The sequence below is a fragment of the Entelurus aequoreus genome, linkage group LG04 (assembly GCF_033978785.1).
Source record: "Entelurus aequoreus isolate RoL-2023_Sb linkage group LG04, RoL_Eaeq_v1.1, whole genome shotgun sequence".
NCBI classification, from domain to species: domain Eukaryota; kingdom Metazoa; phylum Chordata; class Actinopteri; order Syngnathiformes; family Syngnathidae; genus Entelurus; species Entelurus aequoreus.
This window is the reverse complement of record NC_084734.1, coordinates 40,166,343-40,189,206: the sequence shown is the minus strand read 5'-3', so window position 1 is coordinate 40,189,206 and position 22,864 is coordinate 40,166,343. Positions and strand designations below refer to the sequence as shown.

Genomic DNA, 22,864 nt, shown 5'->3' with positions numbered 1-22,864 from the left:
TCCCTCCTCCTGCGCCAAGCATTTGGTACAGCAACTGAAGGAGTCTACCTTCACACAAGGACAGACGTTAAACTATTCAACCATGCCCATCTGAGCCAAAACAAAGGTCAGGCCACTCGTCATCCGGGACATGCTGTTTGCTGACGACGCAGCAGTGGTAGCACACTCCCAGGAGCACCTGCAAACCCTAATGGACCAGTTCACCAAAGCCTGTCAGGACTTCAGCCTGACCATCAGTCTGAGCCAAACCAAGACAATGGGACAGGGAACTCAACCACCCCCCTCTATCACCATCAACAACTACACCCTGGAAGTCGTAAACACCTTCACCTACCTCGGTTCCACCATCACCGGCAACCTGTCACTCGATGCCGAACTCAGTGGCCGCATCGGAAAAGCTGCCTCAACTTTTGGGAAGCTTACAGCGGAGTATGGGAAAACAGCAAGCTCACTATCCACACTAAGGTGCAGGTGTACAGAGCCTGTGTCACCAGCATTCTACTGTACGGTAGTGAAACCTGGACCCTATACTCCCACCAAGAGCAGCGGCTAATCATCTTACATCTTTGCTGCCTTAGGCGTCTACTGGACATCACCTGGATGGACAGGATCACAAACCAATCAGTCCTGGAAAGAGCACAGCTTCCCAGCATGTGCTCCCTACTGAGGCAGCGACGTCTCCGCTGGCTGGGCCATGTCCGACGGATGGACGATGGGCGAATCCCAAAGGACATCCTCTATGCTGAACTCACAACTGGCAAGAGGCAGATTGGCCGTCCCCGGCTGCGTTACAAGGACGTCTGCAAACAAGACCTCAAGTCTTTTGACATCAGCCCCGACAGCTGGGAAGATGCAGCCCAGGACCGCCTTCAGTGGCAGCAGGTACTCCGCAGCGGGCTGCTCAAGTCAGAAACCACCCTGGTCCAACACCATGAGGCTAAGAGGACAAAGAGAAAGAAACAGGGCTCTGCGACACCGGCAACATCTATGGGACCGGTCTGGACGTGTGACATCTGCGGCCGGGAATGTCTCTCACGAATTGGACTACACAGCCACAGGAGACGCTGCGACAAGACCTGACTCCGAGGCACAGGAAATCAATGGTCTTCCGAGACTGCGATGCGATGCTTTGTGCCGATCTGATGTCAACATTTTTGCCTTTTCTCATTGTGCTTCTTGCTGTTTTCCCAGTTTTTGCTGGTGTTTTGTTTTTTGTTGTCTTTTTTTGTAATGTGCCCAGGGCCAATGACAATCGAGACACAGGCCACAGTTGGCCTCTGTGCCGCACTGTGGGCACCCCTGTTGTAGAACCTAACTGTTTATGGCCACTATAGTCTTAGTGCCATAGTATATTTGCTCTGGTCACATATGGGACACGAGTCACATGATTTTTACGTCATCAGCACCAGAATTAGTAAACTCAGTTGTTCACCTGGCAGGTTTTTCCTGTGATAAAAGAGGGGATAAATGGGGAAGTCCTTTAGCTTCCGCCTTGTTTTATCATATATTATTGCCTTTGCACATGTCAATGTTTAGCTTTGTATTGACAATAAATAAACACAAAATACGTGCTTGGGCGCAATGTTCACGGGGTCTCGTATGCTTCACGTCGCAGACTCGTGGCTGAGGGAAGAGTTGTTTGATGTTGGATGTTAGAAAATGTCATGAAATGCTCAGTCATTCACAAACAAGGATGGGTTGAGGGTCACCACTTTGTGAACAAATGCGTGAGCAAATTGTCGAACAGTTTAAGAACAACATTTCTCAATGAGCTATTGCAAGGTCCATAATATCATCAAAAGGATCAGAGAATCTGGAGAAATCACTGCACGTAAGCGGCAAGGCTGAAAACCAACATTGAGTGCCCATGATCTTCGATCCCTCAGGCGGTACCGACAACCAACATCAGTGTGTAAAGGATATCACCACATGGGCTCAGGACCACTTAAAAAACTACAGTCAGTAACTACAGTTTGTCGCTACATCTGTAAGTGCAAGTTAAAACTCTACTATGCAAAGCGGAAGCCATTTATCAACAACAGCCAGAAACGCCGCCGGCGTCGCTGGGCCCGAGCTCATCTAAGATGAACTAATGCAAAGTACAAAAGTGTTCTGTGGTCTGACGAGTCCACATTTCAAATTGTTTTTGGAAACTGTGGACTTTGTGTCCTCCAGACCAAAGATGAAAAAAAACATCCGGACTGTTATAGGCATAAAGTTTAAAACCCAGCGTCTGTGACGGTATGGGGGTGTATAAGTGCCCAAGACATGGGTAACTTACACATCTGTGAAGGCACCATTAATGCTGAAAGGTACACACAGGTTTTGGATTAACATATGTTGCCATCCAAGCAACATCTTATTTATTTATATATACATATATATATATATATATATATATATATATACATATACATATATATATACATATATATATATATATACATATATATATATATATATATATATATATATATATATACATACATACATACATATATATATATACATACATACATACATACATATACACACACACACACACACACACACACACACACACACACACACACACACACACACACACACACACACACACACACACACACACACACACACACACACACAGTAAATATATGTATATTTATTTTTTCCAGGACGCTACAAAATACACCCCCGCTATCACCAAACCCCCCCCCCACACCCCACACACACACAACTTGTAGCGTCCCGGAAGAGTTAGTGCTGCTAAGGATTTTGGGTATTTGTTCTGTTGTGTTTATGTTGTGTTAGGGTGCGGATGTTCTCCCGAAATGTGTTTGTCATTCTTGTTTGGTGTGGGTTCACAGTGTGGCGTATATTTCTAACAGTGTTAAAGTTGTTTGTACGGCTACTCTCAGTGTAACCTGTATCGCTGTTGATCAAGTATGCGTTGCATTCACTTGTGTGTGCGTGCAGAAGCTGCACATATTATGTGACTGGGCCAGCACTCGTTGGACTGGATGAAAAGCGGACGTGGCGATTTTCGGGAGGTGCACTGAAATGTCTCCCGGGAGGGTTGGCAAGTATGAGAATTAGCGATGAATGCGGTGTTACTGCGGCACCGCCGCTGTATATAATCGGCGGGCCAGCTCTAGTGTTAATTTGATATTGCCTCAAGGGCCAAGTGGGGGTCAGAGTTTGACACCCATGCTGTAGTGTAATGCCCGCAGCTAAAAGAAACTGCATGAAGACGTATACTTGAATATCATGATATAGTCATTTTCTATTTTCTATATATCGAGTATATTCGATATATCGCCCAGCCCTAATTAAGGGTGATTTGTCTGTAGAATTTTTAAGGCAAAATTAAATGTATTCCATTTTAAGTCTGTGACATAAAAAAATGTGAAAAAAGTGAAGCGCTGCATACTTCCCGATTGAACTGTATAAGGCGCACTCGGTCATAAAGCGTACTGTTGATTTAAAAAAACAAAAAACGAAAGGATTGTAAGAGCGCCTTATAGTTAGAAAAATACACTACTTAAAGGCCTACTGAAACCCACTACTACCGACCACGCAGTCTGATATTTTATATATCAATGATGAAATCTTAACATTGCAACACATGCCAATACGGCCGGGTTAACTTATAAAGTGCAATTTTAAATTTCCCGGAAAACTTACGGTTGAAAACGTCTAGATATGATGACGTTTGCGCGTGACGTCAATGGTTGAAGCGGAAGTATTCGGACACATTGTATCCCAATACAAACAGCTCTGTTTTCATCGCAAAATTCCACAGTATTCTGGACATCTGTGTTGGTGAATCTTTTGCAATTTGATTAATGAACAATGGAGACTGCAAAGAAGAAAGCTGTAGGTGGCTGCAGCAACACAACCAGGAGGACTTCGAGTTGGATAGCAGACGCACTATCCGACGCTAGCCGCCGACCACATCGATGATCGGGTGAAGTCCTTCGCCGCGCCGTCGATCACTGGAACGCATTTGAGCACGGGTGTTGATGAGCAGATGAGGGCTGGCGTAGGTGGATAGATAATGTTTTTAGCAAAGCTCTGTGAGGTCTCGTAGCTAAGTTAGCTTCAATGGTGTTGTTAGCAACAGCATTCTTAAGCTTCGCCAGGCTGGAAAGCATTAACCGTGTGGTTACAGGTCCAGGGTTTAATAGTATTGTTGATCTTCTGTCTATCCTTTCAGTCAGGGGCTTATTTCTTTTGTTTCTATCTGCAGTTAAGCCCGATGCTATCACGTTAGCTCCGTAGCTAAAGTGCTTCACCGATGTATTGTCGTGGAGATAAAAGTCACTGTGAATGTCAATTTCGCGTTCTCGACTCTCATTTTCAAGAGGATATAGTATCCGAGTTGGTTTAAAATACAAATCCGTGATCCACAATAGAAAAAAGGAGAAAGTGTGGAATCCAATGAGACTTTGTACCTAAGTTAAGGTCAGAGCGAAAAAAGAAAGTCCTGCACTGCACTCTAGTCCTTCACTCTCACGTACCTCATCCACGAATCTTTCATCCTCGCTCAAATTAATGGGGTAATCGTCGCTTTCTCGGCCTGAATCGCTCTCGCTGCTGGTGTAAACAATGGGGAAATATGAGGAGCCCTTCAATCTGCGACGTCACACTACTTCCGGTACAGGCAAGGCTTTTTTTATCAGCGACCAAAAGTTGCGAACTAGATCGTCGATGTTCTCTACTAAATCATTTCAGCAAAAATATGGCAATATCGCGAAATGATCAAGTATGACACGTAGAATGGATCTGCTATCCCCGTTTAAATAAGAACATTTCATTTCAGCAGGCCTTTAAGCTGCATATCATTGCTGTCCTTTATAACACCTATCTCTCACAGTAAGGCTTTCAAGTGCAAGTGGGAATGTGAGTGACCAATGACAAATAAAGTGAAAGTCTACAACCCAGGGGGGTGACAGCATATCTCAAAAGGATCTAAATAATGGCTGGAGAGTGGGATTGAGTGAACCCGGAGGAGGATCGACTTTAAAACAAATCTTAAATGCCGCCTGCCTTTCGTTTGGAGAGATTGGAGTGGAGGAATTCCACAGCAGATATCGCTTACTCACTCAAGTTCTCTCTGTACAGCGTTTTGGTTCAAGCAGATAATGCTTTGCCTCGGGTGCAAATAACCTCGTAAACTTTTTTGGCCCAAATCCCTGAACCCAAAAATGCTTATCTGACTACATCTTAACGTCACAAGGGCCCTTGCTAGATAGATCACACATGACCATCAGTGTGAACACTGGAGCAAAACAAACAAGTCAGTGGCAACATGCACACACTAAGCATTTGTTGCATGCTGTATTGATCATTTTTCAAAGTAATTTGTCATATGGCAGAAGAGTTTTTTGTTTTGACCAACACAACATTTATAGTAAGTCCAGATTGTGCAATTGTACAACCATTTTTCAGCTGCAACTATACTTCCCAAAAGGCTAAGCAAAGTGAACGCGAACAGGGATGGCAAAGTAAAGTCAGTTTTTCCACAAAAGGTGACACTCCTTTAAACACTAAATAGTTACACTAAATTGACATTGTATCTGCTGATTGCAATGGCGAACAAAACCCAACAATCCTTTCCAATATCGCTAATATAATATTATCGTTTACACAAACACAGTATGATTGTTCATATTCTCTTTAATACCGGATGTGTTTTCATCTAGAAGGAATAAGAACGTTTTCCGTTAACGTGTTAACTAAGAGTGTAACAGTACAGGGTGTAACATCCTCACAATTTGGTACGTAACTTTCAGAATATTTACTGGATTTTCTACATCCTAGTGGGTGTACCCCGCCTTTCGCCCGAATGCAGCTGAGATAGGCTCCAGCACCCCACGCGACCTCGAAAGGGACAAGCGTTAGAAAAGGGATAGTTAAAACAGGAGTATTGGGGGCATGTAACTGTAGGCAGGGGCGCCGCTAGGGATTTTGGGTCCTATGAAAAGAATCTTTACAGGGCCCCCAACACAGCGGCAACATTTTTTGATGCTATTTTACATACAATTATGCATTTTAATGGGCCCCCCTCCATCATGGGCCCCTAGAATCTGTCTCCTTTACCCCCCCTTTTCGGCGCCCCTGACTGTAGGTATTATATTTTGTTATGTCCATCACTTGTTATAGAGGGTGTTGTCCTGCCATAGATCAAGGTTAAAGAGTAAGAGCAGCATTTTGCTTTATTGTTAGCATTTCGGTTAGCATTTGTCATCGTCTACACCATGTGTTAGAATTTAACTTTTCTATCACTGGTGACTTGCATGTATGGTATGAGATGTGATGCAAAACAACACTTTAATCATCATACAGCATAAGGCCAGCTTTAGATGCGAGAGAATTGGTGAAAACAAATATAAATCAAAATTAACAACGATTAACACAAGACCAGACCTGAATAGTCCTCTTGATGTCAGGAGCAAAGACTGTACATCCACAAACGGCGATAATACACTCATCAAAAGTCAGACAAATGCTGCTGTGGGTGATTAGTCCTGTGCGTGTTGAAACACTCATGCTGGCATCGACTCTACTCTTCGAGCTCTCTTTGAAATGATAAAATGGCTTATGGCATGAACACAGGAAGATGAAAGGTGCGGTGGTAGAGAAAAGAACTGTGGCAAAGATGTCATGGCATCTCCGGACGATCTAGTATACGCTTAATCACATTGGCTAGGATATGAAAGGGAAGTGGGCGTTACCATATCAAGGAAAGACAAAACCATTGTAATCAAATCCTCAAGCTCACCCTTACATGTCATGAATAGTTAGAACTCTCTGCGAAGCCACACAGTTTTAAGTTAGAATCCTGATACATTTACAATGTCAGGGCTGTAGGCTTACCTTTTTCCACTTGGAGGACAGGTGCCCCAAAATTAAAACATTTCGGATCATAACATTCTTTAGGAGCAATATGAAGTGTCCTAAATAACACACTTTTATTATTAACACTCAAACAACATCGGGATGGCGTGGCTCTAATTGTAAAGCAGCCGTGCCAGCAACTTGAGGGTTCCAGGCTTGACCCCAGCTTCCGCCATCCTAGTCACGCCCGTTGTGTCCATGGGCAAGACATTTCAACCTTGCTCCTAATTTGTCGTGGTCAATGCCTTGAATGGCAGCTCCCGCCATCAGTGTGTGAATGTGTGTGTGAATGGGTGAATGTGTAAATAGTGTCAAAGCGCTTTGAGTACCATCCATCCATTTTCTACCGCTTGTCCCTTTCGGGGTCGCGGGGGATGCTGGAGCCTATCTCAGCTGCATTTGGGCGGAAGGCGGTGTACACCCTGGACAAGTCGCCACCTCATCACAGGGCCAACACAGATAGACAGACAACATTCACGCTCACATTCACACACTCGGGCCAATTTAGTGTTGCCAATCAACCTATCCCCATGTGCATGCCTTTGGAGGTGGGAGGAAGCCGTAGTACCCGGAAGGAACCCACGCAGTCACGGGGAGAACATGCAAACTCCACACAGAACGATCCCGGGCCCGGAATTTAACTCATGACCTTCGTATTGTGAGGCACATGCACTAACAGAGTACCTTGAAGGTAAAAAACGCTTTACAAGGATAACCCATTTACAACATACACAGTGACACACACATGCATTCATCAAGGCTAAATGATTTTGAAGAAAAACCCAATTACGATTTTTCTCTCCAAATTTGCGATTCTGTTTCAATTTGCAATTTTTATATTTTATACATATAAGTGCATAAAACTGTGAAAACAAGTGAAGGAAGACATGTTACTTTTAGACTGTCAATCAACATATCCCAGGGTTTACCCTTTAATGTAACTGATCATGGCGCACCGCCACGTAAAAATTATAGCTGCCAGTATGCTTTGGTTTTTTGTGTACATTTGCATGTTTGAATAGGTTTACTTCTTTTAATGATTATTGTGATCTTGTGTTTAACGTTTCTGTTTTTATTTGCTGTGCAGAATATTCAAGGACTTGGAAAACAACAGATAACACCTACTCAGTGGCTTAGTGGTTAGAGTGTCCGCCCTGAGATCGGTAGGTTGTGAGTTCAAACCCCGGCCGAGTCATACCAAAGACTATAAAAATGGGACCCATTACCTCCCCGCTTGGCACTCAGCATCAAGGGTTGGAATTGGGGGTTAAATCACCAAAAATTATTCCCGGGCGTGGCACCGCCACTGCCCACTGCTCCCCTCACTTCCCAGGGGTGACCAAGGGGATTGGTCAAATGCAGAGGACAAATTTCACCACACCTAGTGTGTGTGTGACAATCTTTGGTACTTTAACTTTAGATGGAAGAAATGACACAAAAAAAAATAAAGCAGTTTGGATAATCATTTAAAAACAAAGTATTTGTATAATCTATATAAATTAAACTCATGTGCTGAAACTGTAGTTGTTGTGAATTATTTAATCTGCCTTCATTGCAAATAATTATATGATAATAACAATATTATGCTATCCCAATATTGACTATTATTGGCTATAATGCAATTAATTTGACACAATTAGAAAAGTATATCAATTGTGAATGACATATTAAAGGCCTACTGAAATGAAATGTTCTTATTTAAACGGGGATAGCAGATCCATTCTATGTGTCATACTTGATCATTTCGCGATATTGCCATATTTTTGCTGAAAGGATTTAGTAGAGAACATCGACGATAAAGTTTTGGTCGCTGATAAAAAAGCCTTGCCTGTACCGGAAGTAGCGTAACGTCACAGGTTGAAGGGCTCCTCACATTTGCACATTGTTTACACCAGCAGCGAGAGCGATTCGGACCGAGAAAGCGACGATTACCCCATTAATTTGAGCCAGGATGAAAGATTTGTGGATGAGGAACATGAGAGTGAAGGATTAGAGTGCAGTGCAGGACGTGTCTTTTTTCGCTCTGACCGTAATTTAGGTACAAGGGCTCATTGGATTCCACATTCTCTCCTTTTTCTATTGTGGATCACGGATTTGTAGTTTAAACCACCTCGGATACTATATCCTCTTGAAAATGAGAGTCGAGAACGCGAAATGGACATTCACAGTGAATTTTATCTCCACGACAATACATCGGCGAAACACTTTAGCTACGGAGCTAACGTGATAGCATCGTGCTTAACTGCAGATAGAAACAGAAGAAATAAGCCCCTGACTGGAAGGATAGACAGAAGATCAACAATACTACCAAACCCTGGACCTGTAACTAAGGCTGCAGCTAACGATTATTTTTCTATCGATTAATCTATAGATTATTATTTTTTCACTTAATCGGTTAATCTATAGATTATTTTTTTCGATTAATCTATAGATTATTTTTCCTTTTACCGATTATTTTTTTATTTAAAATGAAGATGAAAAAATAAATGTAGGCCAGTTTTTTCAAAAGGCATGGCTTTTATTTACAAAAAAAAAAGTATGGCCACTCAGTCAACATTGACAACAACATGACAAAATATTCTGTAACAATGTAAACATTTAAAACTTAACATTTAACAAAATTAAAAGTAGCTTATTTGCTTTTTAATGTGCAAATATAAAAGTAAACATCCAGTGCAAATCTTAATATTCTGCAATAGTATAAGCATTTCAAAAGTAAAAGTATTGCTTATTTTGCTTTAAAATGTGCAAAAATAAAGATAAACATCCAATACAAAAAAGTGCAAAACGAAATATTCTGTAACAACAGTGTAAACATTTCAACAAAAGTAAAATTATTGCTTATTTTGCTTTAAAATGTGCAAAAATAAAGATAAACATCCAGCACAAAAAAGTGCCAATCTAAATATTCTGGAGCACTGTAAACATTAAGTATTGCTTTTAAAATGTGCAAAATAAACATCCAGTCCAACACAGTACACAATAACCAATTCTACTCATTCCAGTGAGTGACTAACAGTTGTAATGAAAAAAGGTTAGCATGTCTACATGCTCTGGGGTGAGGCTGTTTTTTTTCTTGTTTACAATATTCCCAGCAGCTGAAAATAGGCGCTGTCACGCCAAATTTCTTCCCCTCTACAAACCCCACACCCCCACCCCCACTTACTTCCGGTCACGTCATCCCATAGCTTGTGTTTGTAAATTTTTATTTTTTATTTTTTTTATAATATAGCGTTAACAAAACGTCTGTATTAATCGGACAAATTAACTTGAGGAATATTCCTGACTGAATGCACATTTGACTTGTGGACATATGCGGAAATTAATAACAGTAAGTAAATGGGGGGGTTTGTAGGGGGGAAGAAATTTGGCGTGACAGCGCTCAGAAGGGGTCGATGTGGCTGGAACTGAGAGGTAAGACCGATGATGATAGTATGATTAAAGTGAAAGTTAATGGTTCGTTTGTACATAGTATATGTAACTGTTAAAGTTGTAAAAGGTATTTGCACAACTAATTAACGTTAGCGTTAAAGAGGAGCGCGTCTTTGTAAACACTGAACAGGCACGCCAAACGCACCTCTCAGAGCGAAACGGTGCTTAATTTATGAATTTACAACGCAGATACAAATGACACATTCATGTTTTTGTGTAATGATGACAACGTATACTCACACGGACGATTGACTAGTTGATGTTGATGGTGATGGCAAGAACTCTGTCGGCTGTTTTCTTTTCAAATGTTCGTTCATAGCCGTTGTGCTGCTATGATAGGCCATTTCCGCTCGACACAGTGTGCATACAACAACATTATTAGGCCGTTTATTGAAATATTCCCACACTTTTGACGACTTTTGGCGTGCTTTTTTCCCCTTGATCGCACCGCTCTGCTTTGCGCTCCGCCATGACAGTAGTGTGACGTAAATATGTGACGCGTCGACGCACAAAAATGGCGTCGACGTATTTACGTAACCGATGACGTCGATAACGTCGATGACGTCGACTATGTCGACGCGTCGTTTCAGCCTTACCTGTAACCACATGGTTAATGCTGTCCAGCCTGGCGAAGCCTAGCAATGTTGTTGCTAACGACGCCATTGAAGCTAACTTAGCTACGGGACTTAGACAGAGCTATGCTAAAAACATTAGCTCTCCACCTACGCCAGCTCTCATCTGCTCATCACGACCAGTGCTCACCTGCGTTCCAGCGATCGACGGCGCGACGAAGGACTTCACCCGATCATTGATGCGGTCGGCGGCCCGGAGACGGAGGAAGTCAAGATGAGGACAGCGGTGCGGCGGCGGGCGTTGTAGCTTTCGACGACACCCCGGCCGCCATCAGAGTCGGCAAGAAACATATATTTCCCCAAAGTTACGTACGTGACATGCACATAGCGCCACGCACGTAGGGGCAAGCGATCAAATATTTGGAAGCCAAAGCTGTACTCACGGTAGCACGTCTGCTATCCAACTCAAAGTCCTCCTGGTTGTGTTGCTGTAGCCAGCCGCTAATACACCAATCCCACCTACAGCTTTCTTCTTTGCAGTCTCCATTGTTAATTGAACAAATTGCAAAAGATTCACCAACACAGATGTCCAGAATACTGTGGAATTTAGCGATGAAAACAGACGATTTAAGCTGGCGACCGTGCTATTCCAAAATGTCTCCTTCAACCCTTGACGTCACGCGCAAACGTCATCATACCTAGACGTTTTCAGTCTGAAGTTTCCCGGGAAATTTAAAATTGCACTTTATAAGTTAACCCGGCCGTATTGGCATGTGTTGTAATGTTAAGATTTCATCATTGATATATAAACTATCAGACTGCGTGGTCTGTAGTAGTGGGTTTCAGTAGGCCTTTAATAATGTAACTGCTAAATAGGATTGTGTGGTTTTGCTGTAGGGATGGACCGTGAGGACTCTTTCTGGGACATCTTTTGGATTGTCTGCTTGTTTTTAAAACGTGCATATCCCACTACAACAAGCATAAAAAAACAATAACAAATAAATAATTAGGAACAACAGATTTAGAATGCTGGTCAACACGTGACACATCTTCATGACAACCATCTTCCATGATCGGTCGGCTCTAACCGCAGAAAAATCTACTGGTGCCGGTAGAGCTTAGCCGCTTCCTCTAAAATAAGGTAAAGGACCAAGAGAACACAAAAAGCGATTACCGTAATTTCCGGACTATAAGCCGCTACTTTTTCCCCTCGTTCTGGTCCCTGCGGCTTATACAACGGTGCGGCTTATTTACGGCCTGTTCTTCTCCGACACCGACGAAGAGGATTTCGGTGGTTTTAGTACGCAGGAGGAAGACGATGACACCATGATTAAAGACTGACTTTTCATATACCGGTAGGCTGGTTATTTTGATAACGTACAGGCAAGCACTTTGTATTACTTTGCACCGTTGTATTATTTGTACTCTGCACGAATGCTGTTCGCCATGTCAAAGATGTGAAAGTTTGATTGAATGATTGAAAGATTTATTGTTAATAAATGGGACGCTTTGCGTTCCCAAACAGTCATCTCTGTCCTGACAATCCCCTCCGTGGTAGCAGGAACCCCTATATACTACGGTAATTACACATCAAAACACTGCGGCTTATAGTCGGGTGCGGCTTATATATGGAGCAATCTGTATTTTACCCTAAATTTCGCTGGTGCGGCTTATAGTCAGGTGCGGCTTATAGTCCGGAAATTACGGTACATTTTCTTAAGATTGTCATTTTTTAACCTTGCGTGACTGAGCAGCAGATACGTGACGTAAATGTAAGGGTGGGGACAACGGACGTAACCAGGAAGTGTCCCATAGGCTAGACCGTCCCAATTCATATTGCTCCAGCCGCTGCTGGAGGACTCTCACCAGGACCCACACTTTGTCGACCGCATGGGTTGGGTCCTTGGAGGGATGCAGCATTTATCCAATATTTGTCTAGTATGGCTGCAGCACTGTGACACTACCAAATCAATGAAAACAAGTTGTGCCAGCTGTCACCGTAGTAGCTGAATCTAAACAAAAGTTAAACGCATCTAATGCATTCAGTCAATTGAATGCAAATACAATATTTGACCACTTTTTTTAAATACATTTTAGGGGAAGATGAGCTTCCGTTGCAGTCTTCAGCAATCGCCACTGCTCTATAGCCGGCATATTAGAACGAGGTGGGTTAGAGAAGTCGGCAAGTCAGGGGCCGTACTTATCAAGCTTCTTAGAGTGCCATTTTACACTTAAGTCCTGAGAATTTGCGAAATTTAGTCCTACTCTCAAACTTAAGAATAAAAGCTTTTTATCAACATTCTTAAGTCTAAGAATCACTCCTACTCTCCACGATATTTAAGAGACCTTCAGAGGTGTCTTAAGTGGTTAGGAGTTGCCAGCAGGGGATGGCACTGAGGCGAGAGAGACGTGCGCGAACGTTCAGGGAACGGAACAATGTTTTTGTTTTTTTGATGACGAGCAGCTGATCAAACGGTATCGTTTAGACAGAGCGGATATTATTTTTGTCACAGATTTAATACTTTTCCATTCCTTGTTGATTTCTGCATGTGTCTGCAGTGGGCTAGTATATATAGAGCCACCCACACCAGTTTCAAATTAGTTGCCTAATTAATGAATTGGAAAGAAATGATTTATGACAGTAGCGTATGTGTGTGGCCGTGAGGTGAGTGACGTCAGTGAGTGTGTGGGCGATAGAAGAGAGGGAGCGGTAGCGTGAGTGCCGGCGGGGACTAGTTTGTTTTGTATTATTTTGCAGTTTATTGTCAAAATATACACTCCCATTGTCCACTTAAATATTTCCAAGATATTTCTTTATTCTTAGACAACTGATTCCCTTCCCTGATTGGTCATTTCTATGGACACAGAAATGATGTCACCTAAAATTCCGTTTACGGCACATAGTAATGTCGTAATTCAGCTCTGAGCGTGACACTTAAGATTCAGTCCTACACTTCGCTGAAAGTGTGAGTAAGACGCTTGATAACTAACTTTTAAGTGCAGCTTTCAGCGAAGAATTTATTTACTCTTAAGTCAACTCTTAGCAGACTTCTTAGGAGTAATTCTAAGAAGCTTGATAAGTACGGCCCCAGATTTGTAACTTCAGGACACGGATTGGCTCTAAGGGCTGGGTGGGTCTGGTTGGAGTGCTGAGCGTGGTGGCTGTGCACCGGCCCACTGCCCAAGCTGCTGGAGCCAAGCTGCGGCAAGGTGGCCATATGGGCGGCGCCTCGTTACCGCCGAGGCTCTGGACATTCGTGAGTCTTGCTTACGGTTGGTTGATCAAAGTTTTTCAGTTGCCACATTTTCTGTGCATCACTAGTCAATAGTGCGTAAATAATAGGCTATATATACATTCATAAAGTATATTACTTTAATTTGTTTCTACGTAAAAAGGCCATCATTTTTAAAGGTGTGGTGGCTTTTACTTAGCCATGGCGCGCGCTACGATCAGATACATACAGTTACATCCCTCCTACGTAAAGGAGGAGGCTGCACTGAAGGAAATACATGACATGACCAGGATGGGCATTAAAATACAAATCCGGGCGTTGCTGTAAATATCTTGGGTGAGTTTATGGTAATTTCCTTACAAGAAATAACAGGAACATAGGAAACTTCACCTGCAGTGTCTAGTATCCACTATTTATTTCACAGTCACTCTGGTTGAATTTTATGCTAAAAACTTACTGAATCGATTCCAACTCACTGAAACGTTTCAGATCGAATCGTTCTAAAAAAAAAAAAAAGTCCTTGAATTGTATTGGTAACCAAAAATTATGAATCATATAGAATCGTTGTTTAAATAAATCGTTACACCCCTACTATTTACTAATAACACAGATTTAAAAAACATATATATGCATACATTTTTTTTGCCTTTTTAAAGAAATATATACATCACAGCTAATTATATGATTACGTCAAAATGACACTACCTCAGCCACACCGCCCCACAACCACCACAAGTATATTGGCAATCTGTGGGAAACACTGGCAGTGTATTAGTTCATTTTGTACAACAGCATGCACTTTATCATCTACACGGCATGGGTAGTGGGGAAAAAAAAACCATTCATGTTTCCTGGGCTTTCTGTGCGCTGATTTTAAAGATATTATACATGTCATTGTACGTGCAGTATTGATGAACAGAGTAATTAAAAGGGCACCAAGTCAGCTGTGGCTGCTTTTTTTGATTGGACAAAATACGCATGACAGGCTATGAATGTTTTTTTGCGTGGACAAGAAAACTACACTTAAGTGATGAATATTTTTTTGACACGGATGTGGCCTTTATGATGGCAAATTAAACGACAACGTCACCCCCAACAACCACAGGCAACCTGTGTGTTAAACAATACACAAATCAAAAACGTCAACAATATATTGCACCTGAGGTTGTGATAAGCTGGAACCGGAAAGCAGATTTTGTTAACTTATTTGACTGTCTCTTGACCTACTTTTAACACACCTGCATTAGCAAATAGTAACATGGCAACCTATGGCAACATAACTTTTGTAGACAGACAACCTGGTGTTAATAAGGTTCACACAAAGCCCCCCGGTGGTCCACAATGACAGATATGTTGCTGCTCAAGTTAGCACATTCAAACTTGACAGCTTTCTAAGACCTCTATACAATCCTCGCTGCCCTGACGGTGCCTCCAGCAGCACGCAAAAAAAGGTCAAATTTCAGCATAACTCTGGCTATTGATGCAAAAACAGCAACTATTATCCAACAGCTGCAGCTTGCATAACAATCATAACTATAATACTGTAATACTTTGTAATTCTAATCGTGTTAAGTAGGTCATAAATTTCACTCAAGGCACAGATTTAAATATTTTGGATTAAGCATGGTCACTTTAGACAAAGCTTCTCTTTTTTTGTCTTTAAGATAAAATTTAAGTCAGTTAAAGAGCAGCAGGCTGGTGTGGACTCCTAGGTCAAACTGGAATAATTGTACTTATCGACATATAACCTCATTAATTGTTTGGATGACACTAATGAAAAAAAATCACGGTTATTGTCACCAAAATTATTACCGTTATCCTTATTATCATAGTATTGTTGAAGGTGCTCAAAAAATAGTCATACACATACTAAAATCTGTCAAGAAATCTCGGTTTTACGATAATCCAGATTTTTAAAAGGTAGTATTAACTGTCATGAATTTTACCGTAGTTTGTTGTTGTACCAGTAATTGTTACATCCCTGTACTTCTTAAAGTCAACATAAATGTTTTGTTGCTTCCAGTTATCCTAATGCGTTAAAAACCTGTGTGCGGGGAAAAGTCATTTTGGATTCAATTTAAAAAGGAACCACAATGGCAGTCCCTATCCAATTACCTATATAAGATGATATTTACTTCTTATGGCATGGTTGAGGTCATGTAAGGATACATCTATCGTAGGGATGAACAATAAATTGAATTTTGGTTTCGATTTCGATTATGGCTTCTCACGATTAAGAAAATATCATTTAAAAATTAAAAATAAAATAAAAGTATGCATAATTAGCCACGCAACACACATCCAAATTACGGAACTTGTGACAATTAAACAGATGATTAGGAAATGAGTGAAAAAAAGACCACAACTACTAGAAGTTTGGAATGTCACCATGGTAGCTGCTTTTTATCTTTACACAGCAAGCTGTAGGAAATGGATGGATAGGCAGCGCTAGTATGCCTAATCAATAGGGGTGTAACGGTACGTGTATTTGTATTGAACCGTTTCGGTACGGGGGTTCCGGTTTGCTTTGGAGGTGTACCGAACGAGTTTCCACACAAACATATTAAGTAGCGTAGCGCACGTTGTGTAAACAATGCACACCGAGGCACAACGCAAGGCATGTTAGCAACGACAGGGCTACGACAACATATAAAAGCCAGAGCTGGAAGACCCTCCTGCCTCGTTAAGATCTCCCGTTTGGGAACACTTCGGCTGCGCGGTGTGGAGGACGGAGGTTTGCCGACATTATTCAGCAGCGGTAAGGCATGCTTCTGCCAACACGTCAAACATGCTAACCCATTTGAAGCGGCACCACCCCCAAGTGAACATCGCTTCAACAAAGATAAAGACAAGCAAACAGCTCCCACGTCTTACTGCCAAGTTAGCCAGGCTGGGAGGAAGGGAGAAAAGTTAACCTGAGGCTGAGTTGACTTGAAACTGTTTAATGTTGCACTTTTTATATGTAGAAGAAAAGTGTTGTCATTTTATTTAATCTGAGCAACAATTTGAGGCAGTTTAATGTTGATTAAGGTCGACCCCGACTTAAACAAGTTGAAAAACTTATTGGGGTGTTACCATTTAGTGGTCAATTGTACGGAATATGTACTGTACTGTGCAATCTACTAACAAAAGTCTCAATTAATCAATCAAAAAAAGCACTTTATATGTAGAAAGGTTTTGTAAAGAAACCATTCCGAGCCTTATCTTATTTAGTTTTTATTTTATATATGTTGACCACATTAACCCTGGCAATGGACCCTGTGTGTATATATACGTTATGCCATTGTTTACAAATTTGCTAAATAAATAACCAAAACATTTATATTTTGTTGTTTTCTTACTGTACCGGAAATGAACCGAACCGTGACCTCTAAACCGAGGTACGTACCAAACCGAAATTTTTGTGTACCGTTACACCCCTACTAATCAATAATCAATCAACTAAAAAAAAAAGTAAGGCATATGATTTCTGCGTTCACCTAACCGCGAACGGTGTCACATAATTGGCCAATAAAACGGAATCAGCTGTTAGACTTAGACTTAGACAAACTTTAATGATCCACAAGGGAAATTGTTCAAACCGTTAAGATGTGAGTGAAATAACTGTGTGAGGAGAAGGAACATTATTTTACCAAACAAATGTGTCGGGTATCTCTCATTCATCCCCGAAACACTCAATCGCCCTATCCTAAACTAAACAATGTGGAGATGGGCTACTTAAAACAGCGACAAAACGCACTAAACTGAAAGTGATTCATGAAAAGTACTGACAAGCAGTCGACGCAGGTGGAAGAAGTGGTTACGGTAGAAATGTTTGCTGTACTTCAAACTATGCGAGCAGATCTGGGACGGTTCTCCATCAAATACATCCATTCAATTTGGAATAGAAACATCAGATATTGACACAAGCTCTCACAGGAGTTCGGATTCTCCATTCACTAGGGGTGTAACGGTACGTGTATTTGTATTGAACCGTTTCGGTACGGGGGGTTCGGTTCGGAGGTGTCCCGAACGAGTAGACATGCTAGCAGCGACCGGGCTAGGACAACATGTAAAAGCCAGAGCTGGAAGACCCTCCTGCCTCGTTAAGATCTCCCGTTTGGGAACACTTTGGCTGCACGATACAACAATGGAGGACGGAGGTTTGCCGACATTGTTCAGCAGCTGCTTCTGACAACACGTCAAACATGTGTTGCACCTTTCCCAGACCGTAGTCGAGGAGCGCAGGGTAGACACTCCTCCAGGGCCGATGTATTCTCGGGGGCAACACCCTTCACTCTACCAGGCAGTGGGTCTCTACAGCTCCGGACTCCAGGGTGAATGACGAGTCCGGCGATTAGTTGCAAATCGTGGCTTTATTGAGGTCTTGCACACAGCCAATCCAACAAAACACTAGCCACTACCTGCACTCACGCTACTGCTCTCTCACCTCGCTCGCCCACACACTCACCTCACATGCTGTCACATATTAAAGGGCCACACACACACATACGCTACTCTCATAACACATGCTAACCCATTTGAAGTGTCACCACCGCATTCAAGCAGCCTCTCTTCGGCGAGTCAGGCAGGGCTAAAGCAATAACAAATGTTTTTATAGCAGCAGATATAAATCCATATTGCATTAAAAACTAGATTTTGACCCACTTCTATGGCGGAAGAACAATGAGCCTATATATCCTCTTACTGCCAAATTAGCCAGGCTGGGGGGGGGAGGCTGGGGGGGGGGGGGTAATCTGAGGCTGAGTTGACTTGAAACTGTTTAAAGGCCTACTGAAATGATTTTTTTTTATTTAAACGGGAATAGCAGAGCCATTCTATGTGTCATACTTGATCATTTCGCGATATTGCCATATTTTTGCTGAAAGGATTTAGTAGAGAAAATCGACGATAAAGTTCGCAACTTTTGCTCGTGATAAAAAAAAGCCTTGCCTGTACCGGAAGTAGCGTGACGTCACAGGAGCTAGGATTCCTCACAATTCCCCGTTGTTTACAATGGAGCGAGTGAGATTCGGACCGAGAAAGTGATGATTACCCCATTAATTTGAGCGAGGATGAAAGATTCGTAGATGAGGAACGTTACAGTGAATGACTTGAGAGGCAGCGATGGACGTATCTTTTTTCGCTCTGACCGTAACTTAGGTACAAGCTGGCTCATTGGATTCCACACTCTCCTTTTTCTATTGTAGATCACAGATTTGTATTTTAAACCACCTCGGATACTATATCCTCTTGAAAATGAGAGTCGAGAACACGAAATGGACATTCAGTGCCTTTTATCTCCACGACAATACATCGGCGAAATGCTTTAGCTATGAGCTAACGTGATAGCATCTTGCTTTAACTGCATATAGAAACAAAAGAAATAAACCCCTGACTGGAAGGATAGATAGAAAATCAACAATACTATTAAACCGTGGACATGTAAATACACTGTTAATGCTTTCCAGGCTGGCGAAGGTTAACAATGCTTTGCTAACGACGCCATTGAAGCTAACTTAGCAACCGGACTGCACAGAGCTATGCTAAAAACATTAGCTCTCCACCTACGCCAGCCAGCCCTCATTTGCTCATCAACACCCGTGCTCACCTGCGTTCCAGCGATCGGCAGAAGGACGAAGGACTTCACCCGATGCGTTTGGCGGCCCGGAGACGTAGGAAGTCAAGGTGAGGTCGCCGGCTAGCGCGGCTAGCGCTCCAACAAAGTCCTCCTGGTTATTTGCTGTAGTCCGCTGCTAATACACTGATCCCACCTACAACTGTCTTCTTTGCAGCCTTCATTGTTCATTAAAAAAATTGCAAAAGATGTCCAGAATACTGTGGAATTATGAAATGAAAACAGAGCTTTTTGTATAGGATTCTACGGGGTACCATAACTTCCGTTACTCGGACTTCGTCACGCCCATACGTCATCATACCGCGATGTTTCAGCCGGATATTTCCCGGGAAGTTTTAAATGTCACTTTATAAGTTAACCCGGCCGTATTGGCATGTGTTGCAATGTTAAGATTTCATCATTGATATATAAACTATCAGACTGCGTGGTCGGTAGTAGTGGCTTTCAGTAGGCCTTTAATGTTGCACTCTTTATATGTAGAAGAAAAGTTTTGTCATTTTTATTTAATCTGAGCAACAACTTGAGGCAGTTTAATGTTGATTAACATGGACCCCGACTTAAACAAGTTGGAAAAACTTATTGGGGTGTTACCATTTAGTTGTCAATTGTACGGAATATGTACTGTACTGTGCAATCTACTAATAAAAGTCTCAATCAATCAATCAAAAAAAGCACTTTATATTAGGGCTGGGCGATATGGCCTTTTTTTAAATATCTCAATATTTTTAGGCCATATCGCGATACACGATATATATCTCGATATTTTGCTTAGCCTTGAATGAACACTTGATACATATAATCACCAGTATGATGATTCTATGTGTCTACATTAAAACATTCTTGTTCATACTGCATTAATATATGCTATTTTTAATCTTTCATGAAGAGAGGGAAATCACAACTAAGTCAATTTAACAAAACTGTATTTATTAAACAGTTATTAAGCAGTGGCACAAACATTCATGTCATTTCCAAAACAGAAAGTGCAAGATTGTCAGAGACATTTAAAAACAAGTTATTAGTGCACTTTTGTGCATGGTGTCACTAAGATGACTTATCAAAACAACACTAAATTAAAGTGCACTTTTTGTAAAGAACGCCACTACAATAGTTTAAAACATAATGTCACACAAGATATTTCAATATGTATCACATAAAAATTAGCTGCATATCAAATAGTATATGTCCTACGGTGTTGATGTGGAAATAGTTGCTTCGGCATTTAGTTGGTGTGGCACCGAACGGAGATGTACAGACATATTCCCGCTTGAAGCCAAACCACCGCCAGACGATAAACCCCATGCTGTTTTTCATGGGAATTACTTCTTCCTCAATTTGTTACCATGTTCGCACCTTCTTTCTCTCGTATTACCACCCGCCCCTGCACCGTTAGCTGTTAGCATCACAGCTAACGTTACCATGTCGCTACCTCTCTGCTCCGCGGGAGCGTGTGATGTTGCTCACGTGACAGTACGTTACGTATGTAAGAAGGTGCGCTCGTTGTATGTCTCTGTGAGAAGGAGAGACAGAAAAGAGTGAGAAACGCATGCAGTTTAATGCCCCGCAGCTAAAAGCAACTGCCTGAGAACGTATACTCGAATATCACGATATAGTCATTTTCTATATCGCACAGAGACAAACCCGCGATATATCGAGTATATCGATATATCGCCCAGCCCTACATTATATGTAGAAAGGTTTTGTTAAGAAACCATTCTGAGCCTTATCTTATTTAGTTTTTATTTTATATATGTTGACAACATTAACCCTGGCAATGGACCCTGTGTGTATATGTATGTTATGCCATTGTTTACAAATTTGGTAAATAAATAACCAAAAAATTTATATTTTGTTGTTTTCTTATGTGGAGACTTCAACATTGACCTCTTGAACCCTAACAAACAAAAGTCCATAAATGACTTCATAGACAATGTACGCTTGAGTTTAGATCCTAAAATCACAAGGCCAAGCAGAATTTCGGGACACGGCGCCACACTTATTGATCATATTTTTAATAATGATTTTGATAATACCACAAGTGGTCTGCTAATATCCGATATCAGTGATCATCTGCCAGTTTTCATGATCTATGATGGAAACTACAAGAGGAACGTTGATGACGAAAAGACATTTGGAATATGCACAGAAAAATGTATGACAGCTTTCATCTTGAAACTTTTTTTTTAAAATGAGATAATGATTATTTATGTATTTTATATATTTTACTTACTTATGGTTTATATACATATATTTATATATATAGTCAAGGTTTCTGTGGTTTATCCGTTATTCAGTGCTCAATACGGAATTAGAGCGGAATATACGTTAGGTCAGAAAAAACACAGAGGCCATATCATCCCTTCAAGTCTGTTTTGCTCAGGTTTTCCTGCTCGTCATTTTATAAATAAATGTTATGAATATTTCCGCCAAGGCTCCACAGTTTGATGCAGATCACAAATGCACACCAACAGGTACCAATATGCAATAAAATTTGGTTTTGCATAATAGATCCCTTTTCTCAAACAAACTATATGATCGATCACTTGATTATCAAAAAAATCAATAGCTGCAGCCCTGGTCTAATAGATGTTGAATGAGTCCGATACATGGTGAGTGAGTCTGATACATGGTTTGGAATCGGATATCATGTTGTAAAGCATTATTTGTGTCCCATATAAATAGCCATGATCAACAACAAGAATACAAAAAGGAGGTCAAGAAGACTCAGGTAAGATTCAGAAGAAGCGGCACTTGAGGCCACTCGGGGTGCTTAGCTTACGTAACAGCGTCGACTAATTTACAAGTGGCTGAGACCGTGCACGGCGCGGGCATGTGAATGTGCGTCAGTGAACGGTGGCGAGCGCACGCACACGCACGTGCACGGCGGGCAGCAAACTCAGGCCGCGCCGCAGCGGCCGAGTTTTATGGTGGCTTTGAGCTGGCGGCCCCCTGTCATCAACCACCCACCGCCACGCCTCTTGATTGGCTTACCTGTTTTTCTTTATGTGCCGCTCGCTGGCTGAATAAACCTCCCGGGAAGCTGCTGTCGCTCCTCGGTTACATCCCACAAGAAGTAGCCGCCTCCCGCTGGGCGCCCAATGCTGCCAGCTAGCAGTTAGCCAGGCAGC

The 22,864-nt window shown here is 41.8% G+C and overlaps 1 protein-coding gene across 3 annotated transcripts in view; it reads right to left on the bottom strand.

Annotated features, from left to right (window-relative positions):
- ncoa1 (nuclear receptor coactivator 1) overlaps positions 1–22,864 on the bottom strand; it is a 114,630-nt gene that overhangs the window by 91,336 nt on the left and 430 nt on the right. For 2 of the 3 annotated variants that reach the window (XM_062044873.1, XM_062044875.1), the window contains exon 1: positions 22,728–22,864. This exon is cut by the window's right edge and continues 430 nt beyond it. The gene's annotated coding sequence lies outside the window, so the exon portion shown is untranslated. Of the gene's footprint in view, positions 1–6,411; positions 6,625–22,727 lie in introns of those variants that run through there. The other variant, XM_062044874.1, reaches the window with a different exon arrangement.